The sequence below is a fragment of the Lithobates pipiens genome, unplaced genomic scaffold (assembly GCF_037356315.1).
Source record: "Lithobates pipiens isolate NorthernLeopardFrog02 unplaced genomic scaffold, aLitPip1_a1.2 Scaffold_22, whole genome shotgun sequence".
In the NCBI taxonomy this organism is placed as follows: Eukaryota; Metazoa; Chordata; class Amphibia; order Anura; family Ranidae; genus Lithobates; species Lithobates pipiens.
Window position 1 is genome coordinate 136,956,402 of NW_027507784.1, and position 14,143 is coordinate 136,970,544.

General features: G+C 43.2%; 1 protein-coding gene and 1 long non-coding RNA gene across 4 annotated transcripts in view; one reads left to right on the top strand and one right to left on the bottom strand.

The window, feature by feature from the left end:
• The window catches only part of LOC143924193 (uncharacterized), a 42,075-nt gene extending 37,113 nt beyond the window's left edge, over positions 1-4,962 (bottom strand). The window contains exon 1 of one of the 2 annotated variants that reach the window (XR_013261837.1): positions 4,865-4,962. This is a non-coding gene — a long non-coding RNA (uncharacterized LOC143924193). The remainder of the gene's footprint in view (positions 1-4,864) is intronic. The other variant, XR_013261838.1, reaches the window with a different exon arrangement.
• ERBB4 (erb-b2 receptor tyrosine kinase 4) overlaps positions 1-14,143 on the top strand; it is a 1,370,666-nt gene that overhangs the window by 1,089,465 nt on the left and 267,058 nt on the right. The window lies entirely within an intron of this gene.

Here is a 14,143-nt window from a genome sequence, read left to right on the forward strand (position 1 = left end):
GGACATCCGTTCATTCTCATACTACGGACGAGTATGAGAGGATGTCCGTGATAGGCGGAACACAGGCTGCTGGGAAATTGAGTGTTCCGCCTATCACAGGCGGAGGCGGAGAAGGAGGCGCGGCTTTTGAATTGTAGAATGGCCGCCGAGAAGAGCGGCGATCCTGGAGCGGCGATCCATCGGCACGGCACGGGACAGAGGAGGCACGGGACAGAGGAGGCACGGGACAGAGGAGGCACGGGACAGAGGAGGCTCGGGACAGAGGAGGCACGGGACAGAGGAGGCTCGGGACGACGGCGGCTCGGGACGGAGGCTTGGGACACAGGTAGGCTGGACACACACACAAGGCTGCACGGACACACACACACACACACACACACACACACACACAGGGATGGATGGATGGATGGATACACACACACACACACACACACATGGATGGATGGATGAATACACACACACACACACACACACACACACACACACACAGGGATGGATGGATGGATGGATACACACACAGGGATGGATGGACGGACACACACACAGGGATGGATGGATGGATGGATGGATGGACACACACACAGGGATGGATGGACGGACACACACACAGGGATGGACGGACACACAGGGATGGACAGCCATGTCTCACCCTCGGCTTATACACGAGTCAATAAGTTTGCCAGTTTTTTTGGGGGTAAATTGGGGGCCTCGGCTTATATTCGGGTCGGCCTATACTCGAGTATTGAATTTTGGACATCACCACTGGACATAGAGAGTATGTCTGCTAAAGATTGATCTGATATGACCAATGGTTTTGACTCCAGGTCACATCTTGCTTCCCATTATACTCTATGGGCATTCCTTTCTATTATTTATCTGTCATTCCATAGAAACCAATAATAATCCCACTTAATGTGAATTTTGGACATCACCACTGGACATAGAGGGCATGTCTGCTAAAGATTGATGTGATATGACCAATGGTTCTGACTCCAGGTCACACCTTGCTTCCCATTATACTCTATGGGCATTCCTTTCTATTATTTATCTGTCATTCCATAGAAACCGATAATAATCTCACTTAATGTGAATTTTGGACAACACCACTGGACATAGAGAGTATGTCTGCTAAAGAATGATCTGATATGACCAATGGTTTTGACTCCAGGTCACATCTTGCTTCCCATTATACTCTATGGGCATTCCTTTCTATTATTTATCTGTCATTCCATAGAAAACAGCTGTAATCTGAAATAATCTCAACCTTACAATCTGCTACTCTACTTGAGGAACAGCTGTGGTAAAGGATAAATTGCCATGTCACTCAGATTTGCCTGAAAATGAGTTTAGATTTTATTTCCCATTATACTCTATGGGCATTCCACTCTGTCATATGTCTTGTCATTCCATATAAAACAATAATAATACCATTTAATTTGAAATTTGGACATCACTGCTGAACATAGAGAGTATGTCTGCTAAAGATTGATCTGATATGACCAATGGTTCTGACTCCAGGTCACATCTTGCTTCCCATTATTCTCTATGGGCATTCCACTCTGTCATATGTATGTCATTCCATAGAAACCAATAATAATCCCACTTAATGTGAATTTTGGACATCACCACTGGACATAGAGGGTATGTCTGCTAAAAATTTATGTGATATGACCAATGGTTTTGACTCCAAGTCACATCTTGCTCCCCATGATACTCTATGGGCATTCCTTTTTATTATTTATCTGTCATTCTATAGAAAAAAATAATAATCCCACTTAATGTCTAATTTGGACATCACTAACAATCATAGAGAGTATGTCTGCTAAAGATTGATCTGATATGACCAATGGTTCTGACTCCAGGTCACACCTTCCTTCCCATTATTCTCTATGGGCATTCCACTCTGTCATATGTATGTCATTCCATAGAAACCAATAATAATCCCACTTAATCTGAATTTTGGACATCACCACTGGACATAGAGAGTATGTCTGCTAAAGACTGATCTGATATGACCAATGGTTTTGACTCCAGGTCACATCTTGCTTCCCATTATACTCTATGGGGATTCCTTTCTATTATTTATCTGCCATTCCATAGAAAACAGCTGTAATCCCAAATAATCTCAACCTTACAATCTGCTACTCTACTTGAGGAACAGCTGTGGTAAAGGATAAATTGCTATGTCACTCAGATTTGCCTGCAAATGAGTTTATATTTTACTTCCCATTATATTCTATGGGCATTCCACTCTGTCATATGTCTTGTCATTCCATAGAAAACAAAAATAATCCCATTTAATTTCAAATTTGGACATCACTGCTGAACATAGAGAGTATGTCTGCTAAAGAATGATCTGATATGACCAATGGTTCGGACTCCAGGTCACATCTTGCTCCCCATGATACTCTATGGGCATTCCACCCTGTCATATGTTTGTCATTCCATAGAAAACAGCTGTAATCCCAAATTATCTCAATCTTACAATCTGCTACTCTACTTGAGGAACAGCTGTGGTAAAGGATAAATTGCTATGTCACTCAGATTTGCCTGCAAATGAGATTATATTTTAGTTCCCATTATACTCTATGGGCATTCCACTCTGTCATATGTATGTAATTCCATAGAAACCAATAATAATCCCACTTAATATGAATTTTGGGCATCACCACTGGACATAGAGAATATGTCTGCTAAAGATTGATCTGATAGGACCAATGGTTTTGACTCCAGGTCACATCTTGCTCCCCATGATACTCTATGGGCATTCCTTTTTATTATTTATCTGCCATTCCATAGAAAAAAATAATAATCCCACTTAATGTCTAATTTGGACATCACTTACAAACATAGAGAGTATGTCTGCTAAAGATTGATCTGATACGACCAATGGTTCTGACTTCAGGACACATCTTGCTTCCCATTATACTCTATGGGCATTCCACTCTGTCATATGCATGTCATTCCATAGAAACCAATAATAATCCCACTTAATGTGAATTTTGGGCATCACCACTGGACATAGAGTGTATGTCTGCTAAAGACTAATCTGATATGACCAATGGTTTTGACTCCAGGTCACATCTTGCTCCCCATGATACTGTATGGGCATTCCTTTTTATTATTTATCTGTCATTCCATAGAAAACAATAACAATCCTAATTAATGTCCAATTTGGACATCACTAACAAACATATAGAATATGTCTGCTATAGATTGATCTGATATGACCAATGGTTCTGACTCCAGGTCACACCTTGCTCCCCATTATACTCTATGGGCATTCCATTCTGTCATATGTATGTCATTCCATAGAAACCAATAATAATCCCACTTAATCTGAATTTTGGGCATCACAACTGGACACAGAGAGTATGTCTGCTAAAGAATGATCCGATATGACCAATGGTTTTGACTCTGGGTCACATCTTGCTTCCCATTATACTCTATGGGGATTCCTTTCTATTATTTATCTGCCATTCCATAGAAAACAGCTGTAATCCCATATAATCTCAACCTTACAATCTGCTACTCTACTTGAGGAACAGCTGTGGTAAAGGATAAATTGCTATGTCACTCAGATTTGCCTGAAAATGAGTTTAGATTTTAATTCCCATTATACTCTATGGGCATTCCACTCTGTCATATGTCTTGTCATTCCATATAAAACAATAATAATCCCGTTTAATTTGAAATTTGGACATTATACTCTATGGGCATTCCATTCTGTCATATGTTTGTCATTCCATAGAAAACAGCTGTAATCCCAAATAATCTCAACCTTACAATCTGCTACTCTACTTGAGGAACAGCTGTGGCAAAGGATAAATTGCTATGTCTCTCAGATTTGCCTGCAAATGAGTTTAGATTTTATTTCTCATTATACTCTATGGGCATTCCACTCTGTCATATGTCTTGTCATTCCATATAAAACAAAAATAATCCCATTTAATTTCAAATTTGGACATCACTGCTGCAAATAGAGAGTATGTCTGCTAAAGATTGATCTGATATGACCAATGGTTCTGACTCCAGGTCACATCTTGCTTCCCATTATACTCTATGGGCATTCCACTCTGTCATATGTATGTCATTCCATAGAAACCAATAATAATCCCACTTAATGTGAATTTTGGACATCACCACTGGACATAGAGAGTATGTCTGCTAAAGATTGATCTGATATGACCAATGGTTTTGACTCCAGGTCACATCTTGCTCCCCATGATACTCTATGGGCATTCCATTCTGTCATATGTTTGTCATTCCATAGAAAACAGCTGTAATCCCAAATAATCTCAATCTTACAATCTGCTACTCTACTTGAGGAACAGCTGTGGTAAAGGATAAATTGCTATGTCACTCAGATTTGCTTGCAAATGAGTTTATATTTTACTTCCCATTATACTCTATGGGCATTCCACTCTGTCATTTACCTTTGTTATGCCATAAAAAACAACATTAATCCCATCTAATCTAATATTAAACATGGCCACTGATATTTAAAAGTAGGTCTTTAAAAAAAAACAAACATTTATATGTCAAAAGAGTCTGTCACAAACTGAATTTTATTTTCCATTATTCTCTATGGGCATTCCACTTTGTTCCATTATTCTCTATGGGCATTCCATCTCCCTGTTAAAGTCTATGGGCATTCCATTCTGTCATTCCTTTTAGTATGTCCCCTTTATTATGATGAACAAGTGGTTGTCATATAAGGATAGGATGCATTTATATGATATAATATGATAGGATTTGATATGATATGGTGAAACTAGAAATAAACATACAAATGCACATATATAAGAATACATGAACATAACAAATTTCTACTAGGTATATAAGTAAACAGTCTTTAGCATACCAGCGATGCTGCCTAGAAGGATTGGGAATTCCTCTGAATATGCAGTGTAGGCTTAGTTGACTCCATTGCAGTCTCTCCTCATGGAAAGGATAAAAGAGTTGTAATAGGAAGTGGACTAGTTCCTAGTGATGTGGCAGGAAATGTCTATTAACCATAGAACACTACCCATCAATAGTCTCCTGTCAAGAGGGGCATCTAGTGGACAGTGTTGGTATTGCAAGTCCAGAAGATATTATTCTTTCTTTATAGGCCAAAGGCATGACAATCAGCATTGCTCAGCTATTTCACAGGAAGCCTTGTATTTTCTAAATTAATACAAGGTTTGCTCTGATGGTGGAGATTGTGACATCCTGTAGCTGATGGTACATACAGTTTATAAAGCACTCACAGCGGGTGCATCTGTTAGTAAAGGAAATAGTTCTAGCTATTTACTCTGACTGGAGTTTCTGCATCTGGACCTCTAACGTGTCTATACTGAATCAAAACAATGCTTCCCAAACCAGTCTTTAAGTCATTCCAACAGTTCATGTTTTTTTTTTTCGATACTCACACTTTGCCACACAATCTAAATTCCCACCAGTGAACGTGCAGTTACCTGCTAAATGAACCAGTCATGTTTGAATCTAAGTATGCAGGAAAATACAGTGTATAATTTAACTTACTAATATATATATATATATATATATATATATAATTTTTTTTATTTTTTAATACATTACAAGTTCTTTTGAGTAAGAAACAGTGTTTTTTTTTAAGGTTTCTCCTTTGTTTTTTATATAACGTTATTGAAAAAGGGTAATAATTTAATTTCATAATCTTTCAAATGTAGAAAGCTGATAACCAGAAAAATGCTTCCTATGGGTGTGCATCTTATAAACTCCTGTGTGAACAAGGAGATAATGCCATCTGTTGTTACCATGGTAATCCAGAACCATTCCCCTATGCATGAAATGAAAATGCAAACAGAAGGGCAGGAATAATATTTGATGGAACCTGACTGCCCTAATAGTTCAATTGACCAATGGGCATGAGCATGTCGGAAAATGCATTTCATGATGTGACTTGAAATGTTAAAGTTACACTCCACGGTTACAGTCACAAGTTCAACTTTTTTTTTGCATTTATTTCTGCCTCATTCAAGCTTTAGTTGAGCAAGTGGAATCACTGTTAAATCTTCCTTGAAATAAGTAGCTGTATGGGTTGATATTTGCTATCATTCTGAGTGTTTAAATAAGGACAGGAGGTGCCTGCTGGGCAGTTCTTGTTTAGCCAAAGGCAATATGGCTCAGTTCACAGAACTGAAGCACAACTCTCCAAACTACACATCAAATCTCCTATCAGATCATTGTGGCACCTGGGTATATTTCACATCAAATTTCGTTATTATATCTCAGAGTCTTTGTCCAATACATATAAAATGAATAGGTATTAAATAATTTTTACTCTTTCTTTATAGCAGAATAGTGGTTAATATTAGGTCCTAGTTCAGAGGTTAACATTCCATTTTAGGGGTTGGGGCAGCTATAATTAAGATCCTTTTTTTTTAGGGTTAAACTATGTTAGCAGATGCAGGCTTTTAGCTGTATGCCCTTGTATAGATAAATACAATCTTTTTGTAAATTTTGACTGTGTGTGGGATCATGCATCTATACTCCATTTAGGGGTTATCAATATGAGTGAAGGTAGACTAATGCCATGTACATACGACCGGTCGTATGTACGCGGCATAAGTGTTAATACATTATTTTAAGGGTTAGGTTAAATGTTTGGTTTGAGGGGTTAAAGCTAAACTCCAGGCATAAAAGCTTCCATTTAAATATATTTCTTAATAGTCATAAACTATACAAATCTACTTTATGTGCACCAAGTGCCTTTGTAATTTTGGATATTGCCTTGTAAAAGTCAGACATCATCACTGTGCTGCAAATAGCCAAAAGGGTCCTTTCACAATATTGCAAGGTGGCAATGTGCACAAACATCCCAGTGCCTCTTTCCAATGGACGTGTGGTGTAGTATGCTTCATTACAAAAAATAGCACATGTTCTTTTTTTGGTGTGCTAGGCAGCCTATTTAACCACTTTAATACCGGGCACTTAAACACCTTCCTGCCCAGACCAATTTTGAGCTTTCAGCGCTGTCGCATTTTGAATGACAATTGCGCGGTCATGCTACACTGTACCCAAATTAAATTTTTATAATTTTTTTCCCACAAATAGAGCTTTCTTTTGGTGGTATTTGATCACCTCTACGGTTTTTATTTTTTGCGCTACAAATAAAAAAGTACCGATTTTTTTTTTTTTAAATGTTTTTTTTTGTATCAGTTTCAAAACTTTGTAAATAAGTACGTTTTCTCCTTCACTGATGGGCACTGATGGGGCTACACTGATGGGCACTGATAAGGCGGCACTGATGTGCACCAATGATGTGGCACCAATGAAGTGGCACTGATGAGGTGGCATTGATGGACACTGATATGTGGCACTGATGGGCACTGTTAGGCGGCACTGATGGGTGGCACTGATGGTCGACACGGATTGGCACTGATAGGTGGCACAAATTGGCACTGATAGCTGGCACAGATGGGCATGGATGGGCGGCACAGATGGGCATGGATGGGCGGCACAGATGGGCATGGATAGGCGGCACATATGGGCATGGATAGGCGTCATGGATGGGAATGGATAGGCGGCACAGATGGGCACTGATAGGCGGCACGGGTGGGCACTGATAGGCGGCACAGGTGGGCACTGATAGGCGGCACAGGTGGGCACTGATAGGCGGCATTGTATTATGTTATACTGTACTAATGGATGCCAATCAGTGCCAAACAATAATGCATGCCAATCAGTGATGCCCATTGTGGGAACTGATTGGCATCCATTATGGGCACTGATTGGCATCCATTGTGGCACTGACTGGCATCCCTGGTGGTCTAGGGAGGATTACCTTTTGCTGGGCATCCCTGGTGGTCTGGTGGCATCCCTGGTGGTCCAGTGTGGGCATCCTTGGGCGGCTTTGCTGATAATCGATCAGCACAGACCCCCCCTGTCAGAGGAGCAGCCGATCGGCTCTCCTCAACTCGCGTCTGACAGACGCGAGTGAGGAAAAGCCGATCACCGGCTCTTCCTATTTACACTGTGATCAGCCGTGATTGGACACGGCTGATCATGTGGTAAAGAGTCTCCGTCGGAGACTCTTTACCGAGATCGTAGTTTCCGGGTGTCAGACTGACACCCCGCAACAACGAACGCCGCGATGCGCGCCCAGCAGCTCATAATCCTGATCACGTCATATGACGTCCGATCAGGATTATGCAACCACTTTGCCACCGTCAATTACCTATAGGGTGGGCGGCAAGTGGTTAAATGAATGGGCTGTTCTAACACAACACGTGTTAACATGTGGCATACACAGTGCAGGAGTTCAAATCAACCCAAAGTGTTAAAGGCTTCTTATAGAATTTATGTTAGTGATAGAGAATAACGTGTATCTAAAGTAAAAAAGAGTGGTGAGGGCTTGGAATTCTTGTAAGATTCTTATTGCTATCTTTATCCGTATTAGAGAGATTCATTCTCTATATATGTTCTGGTGACCATTGTCACCAAGAGTGAAAATAAGAGAAAATTCAAAACAGGGCACTTGCTTCAGTGACAACTCATTTGGTCAGATATCCTTATTTTTTGTTGCATCTACAGAACAGGAAATAAAAGGAAATTTTCTTGATGGGAAACAGATTGCAGTAACAACAACAAAATAAACTGGGTCTAGATATTCTTCAAATGTTAAGATCTAATTTACAGAAATTAAGTGTTCAGGGAGTTAAAGGTTTGGGGGGTGGAGGGGGTGCTTTAGTGAAAATGTACACCTTTTTGAGACTTCAATGAACTTTCCCAATACAGTGACATAACCCAGAATGATGGTAAGAATGTAAGTCTCCATTCTTTGGATGTTTTAAACATGCTGGAACCCCAAAAAATTGTTTATTGTGATGTTTGGGGGTTATTTAGCTTAAGTGTAGTGCTCACCAGTGAGTGCAGTCTGTGCAAAACAGAATGAAAAAGTCCAACAGAGCAAACGGTTTCTTTCCTAGGGGTTTCACCATCAACACAAAATAAAGTAACATTCAGCCTTTTGGCTCTCATTAGCAGCCCCACTGCTCAGACCAGGTGCTCTGCATCCTTGTGTTCAGGTACAAATGCTGTACCCCCAGGCTTGGGACTTGTGTCTGTTTTATCACAGACTGCACCATACAGATATCCAAACTTCTGGCTGCTTCCTTGCAACTACTCAAACTTCTTGGGAGTCATCTACCGTCAGGCCCCAGACCAGCCTTTCTCAACCTTTTCAGCACAGAGGAACCCTTGAAATAGTTCTCTGGTCTCGGGGGAACCCCTGCTAAAAATTAGAAATCTACAACTCTTGATACAATAGTGTGATGGTCAGTGGGAAGAATGGTCCTTACACTTGCGGTCCTTGGGAAGACTTACCTCCTTACAGATAGTTAAAAAGATCAATGGTGTCATTGGGAACTTATCTGAGAGGCAGAAATTCCCCAATGCTGAAGCAACTCCTAGAAACCTCTGGAGGAACCTTAGGTTTCCACGTAACCCTGGTTGAGAATCACTGCCCCAGACCATCAGATGAACACCATTAGTGATGGCCGAACGGTTCGCCCGGCGGTCGTTTCGCGGCGAATTTCCGACATTCGCGGTCCGCACGTTCGAACGCCTTTTTCCGTCGTTCGCCGCGGCGGACTTACGTGTTTAATGTATACAAGAACTTTAACCTTTGGTGACACGTTTATCATGTGATACAGGACAGCCAATTGAGACATGACAGCACATGGACACTTGTACATTCCCCCTAACCTATAAATACACCCGATCCGGTGGCCATTTTACATTCTTTCTTCTGTTAAGATAGGGACAGGTTCCTGTGTGGAGTAGGGAGAGATAAACCACTAGCTATTTGGTACACAAAAGTTCTTTTCAGGACTGGTATAGGTGTTAGGTGTTGATAGGTTTGCTGTGCTGCTGATTCTTGCAGCAGCCTGAGTGTCTTTTGTTAGTTTAGAGAAAGGGAAAGGACGGTGTATGCTACAGGGACAGCCAGATTAGTCTTTCATCATCATCATCATCATCATCATCATTAGCTGTTACTATCAAGGTCCACAAAAGAGCTGTTCCAGTAACCACTAATCGTTCTCTTTTTTTGCCAATTTGTATAGGGACAGGAAGGAAGCAGTGTTGTCAGGCAGTGAGGGTAATTTTAAAGACTTGCTGTTATTATTAGTTCCACAAAGGTTCTTTTCAGGACTGGTATCAGTGGTACAGTAATAGGCTTGTACATGTATAATATTCTTTCTTCCAAATATAGAAAGGATATTATACTTGACTGCTGCCCTTCTGCTGCAGTCTGCTAAACATTCACAACTCACTTGTTCCACAAAAGTTCTTATAAGGACTGGTAACTTGGTATAGGGTGCTACGGTACATAGGCTTGAGTGCGGTACAGTCTGCTGTTCTGTAAGGACCGCTATCGGTCCACAATAGATAGGGTTGACGTGCACCACTGCTGACCGCTGCCCTATACTGCAGCAGTCCTTCAGCGGTATAGGGACTGACGTACAGTCTGCTAATCACTAACACACAACCTGCTTGTTCCACAAAAGTTCTTATAAGGACTGGTAACTTGGTATAGGGTGCTACGGTACATAGGCTTGAGTGCGGTACAGTCTGCTGTTCTGTAAGGACCGCTATCGGTCCACAATAGATAGGGTTGACGTGCACCACTGCTGACCGCTGCCCTATACTGCAGCAGTCCTTCAGCGGTATAGGGACTGACGTACAGTCTGCTAAACACTAATACACAACCTGCTTGGTCCACAAAAGTTCTTATAAGGACTGGTAACTTGGTATAGGGTGCTACGGTACATAGGCTTGAGTGCGGTACAGTCTGCTGTTCTGTAAGGACCGCTATCGGTCCACAATAGATAGGGTTGACGTGCACCACTGCTGACCGCTCACCTATACTGCAGCAGTCCTTCAGCGGTATAGGGACTGACGTACAGTCTGCTAATCACTAACACACAACCTGCTTGTTCCACAAAAGTTCTTATAAGGACTGGTAACTTGGTATAGGGTGCTACGGTACATAGGCTTGAGTGCGGTACAGTCTGCTGTTCTGTAAGGACCGCTATCGGTCCACAATAGATAGGGTTGACGTGCACCACTGCTGACCGCTGCCCTATACTGCAGCAGTCCTTCAGCGGTATAGGGACTGACGTACAGTCTGCTAAACACTAATACACAACCTGCTTGGTCCACAAAAGTTCTTATAAGGACTGGTAACTTGGTATAGGGTGCTACGGTACATAGGCTTGAGTGCGGTACAGTCTGCTGTTCTGTAAGGACCGCTATCGGTCCACAATAGATAGGGTTGACGTGCACCACTGCTGACCGCTGCCCTATACTGCAGCAGTCCTTCAGCGGTATAGGGACTGACGTACAGTCTGCTAAACACTAATACACAACCTGCTTGGTCCACAAAAGTTCTTATAAGGACTGGTAACTTGGTATAGGGTGCTACGGTACATAGGCTTGAGTGCGGTACAGTCTGCTGTTCTGTAAGGACCGCTATCGGTCCACAATAGATAGGGTTGACGTGCACCACTGCTGACCGCTCACCTATACTGCAGCAGTCCTTCAGCGGTATAGGGACTGACGTACAGTCTGCTAATCACTAACACACAACCTGCTTGTTCCACAAAAGTTCTTATAAGGACTGGTAACTTGGTATAGGGTGCTACGGTACATAGGCTTGAGTGCGGTACAGTCTGCTGTTCTGTAAGGACCGCTATCGGTCCACAATAGATAGGGTTGACGTGCACCACTGCTGACCGCTGCCCTATACTGCAGCAGTCCTTCAGCGGTATAGGGACTGACGTACAGTCTGCTAATCACTAACACACAACCTGCTTGTTCCACAAAAGTTCTTATAAGGACTGGTAACTTGGTATAGGGTGCTACGGTACATAGGCTTGAGTGCGGTACAGTCTGCTGTTCTGTAAGGACCGCTATCGGTCCACAATAGATAGGGTTGACGTGCACCACTGCTGACCGCTGCCCTATACTGCAGCAGTCCTTCAGCGGTATAGGGACTGACGTACAGTCTGCTAAACACTAATACACAACCTGCTTGGTCCACAAAAGTTCTTATAAGGACTGGTAACTTGGTATAGGGTGCTACGGTACATAGGCTTGAGTGCGGTACAGTCTGCTGTTCTGTAAGGACCGCTATCGGTCCACAATAGATAGGGTTGACGTGCACCACTGCTGACCGCTGCCCTATACTGCAGCAGTCCTTCAGCGGTATAGGGACTGACGTACAGTCTGCTAATCACTAACACACAACCTGCTTGTTCCACAAAAGTTCTTATAAGGACTGGTAACTTGGTATAGGGTGCTACGGTACATAGGCTTGAGTGCGGTACAGTCTGCTGTTCTGTAAGGACCGCTATCGGTCCACAATAGATAGGGTTGACGTGCACCACTGCTGACCGCTCACCTATACTGCAGCAGTCCTTCAGCGGTATAGGGACTGACGTACAGTCTGCTAATCACTAACACACAACCTGCTTGTTCCACAAAAGTTCTTATAAGGACTGGTAACTTGGTATAGGGTGCTACGGTACATAGGCTTGAGTGCGGTACAGTCTGCTGTTCTGTAAGGACCGCTATCGGTCCACAATAGATAGGGTTGACGTGCACCACTGCTGACCGCTGCCCTATACTGCAGCAGTCCTTCAGCGGTATAGGGACTGACGTACAGTCTGCTAAACACTAATACACAACCTGCTTGGTCCACAAAAGTTCTTATAAGGACTGGTAACTTGGTATAGGGTGCTACGGTACATAGGCTTGAGTGCGGTACAGTCTGCTGTTCTGTAAGGACCGCTATCGGTCCACAATAGATAGGGTTGACGTGCACCACTGCTGACCGCTGCCCTATACTGCAGCAGTCCTTCAGCGGTATAGGGACTGACGTACAGTCTGCTAAACACTAATACACAACCTGCTTGGTCCACAAAAGTTCTTATAAGGACTGGTAACTTGGTATAGGGTGCTACGGTACATAGGCTTGAGTGCGGTACAGTCTGCTGTTCTGTAAGGACCGCTATAGGTCCACAATAGATAGGGTTGACGTGCACCACTGCTGACCGCTCACCTATACTGCAGCAGTCCTTCAGCGGTATAGGGACTAAGAGTTTTGTCACAGGGTCATTTAAAAAATGACATGCAGAGGAAGAGGCAGGCCCTTCCGCAGGGGTGGTAGGGGTAGGGCAGGAGCAACAGGCTTGAGCCAAAGTGGGAAGTTGCAGAAGGTGCGTTCAATTACTTTAAAGGATGCACCAGACTTGGTTGAGTGGCTCGCTCAGCCTTACTCTTCTGCACCCTCCTCATCCTCTCGATCTGCACCCTCTTCTTCACTCTCTGCTATGTGCACCCCCAAAGACACTACCACCAACAACACGACCACCACCACCACCACCACATACCTTCCGCTTGAGTCACTGGAATTATTTTCCGATCCATATCAAGAGGACATTTCTGATGCGCAGCCACTCTTGGTATTGGATCAGGAAGAGGAGGTAGCAACAAGCGCTACTCAGCAGTCTGACGCCAGTACCCAGATCAGCCCAAGGAGGAGGTTGGTCCCCGGTGTTGCTGCCTACTCCGAGATCTCTACTTATAGCGGTGGGGAAGGTGACGTTGATGATGACGTGTCTAGTGATGTCACGTGGGTGCCCACAAGAGAGGAAGAGGAGGGGAGTTCAGAGGGAGATATGGACCAGCAGATAGGGAGGAGAAGCAGCAATGACTTACATTGCACAGCAGGGACAAAGCAGACTGCAAATGTATCAGGAGCGAGTCATCGACCATGTACGGTCACATCTGGCGCTCCCAGGACACCGGCACATGGCTCCGCAGTGTGGGCTTTTTTTAACGTGTCCGCTGCTGACAATAGCGTTGCCATCTGCAATCTTTGCAGTCAACGCGTTAGTCGCGGTAAGCCCAATACTCACCTAGGGACGACCGCCTTAAGAAGGCACATGAGCAGCCATCACCGAGCCCAGTGGGAGCAACGGAACACACAAAGCCACACTGCAGGCTCTCACCGTCCAGCCTCGTCTTCTACTTCTCCTTCTCCTCTCTCCTCACAATTGTCCTCCACTCCACCTTCCATCACGCCAAGCTCACATTTTTCTGCAAAAAGGCA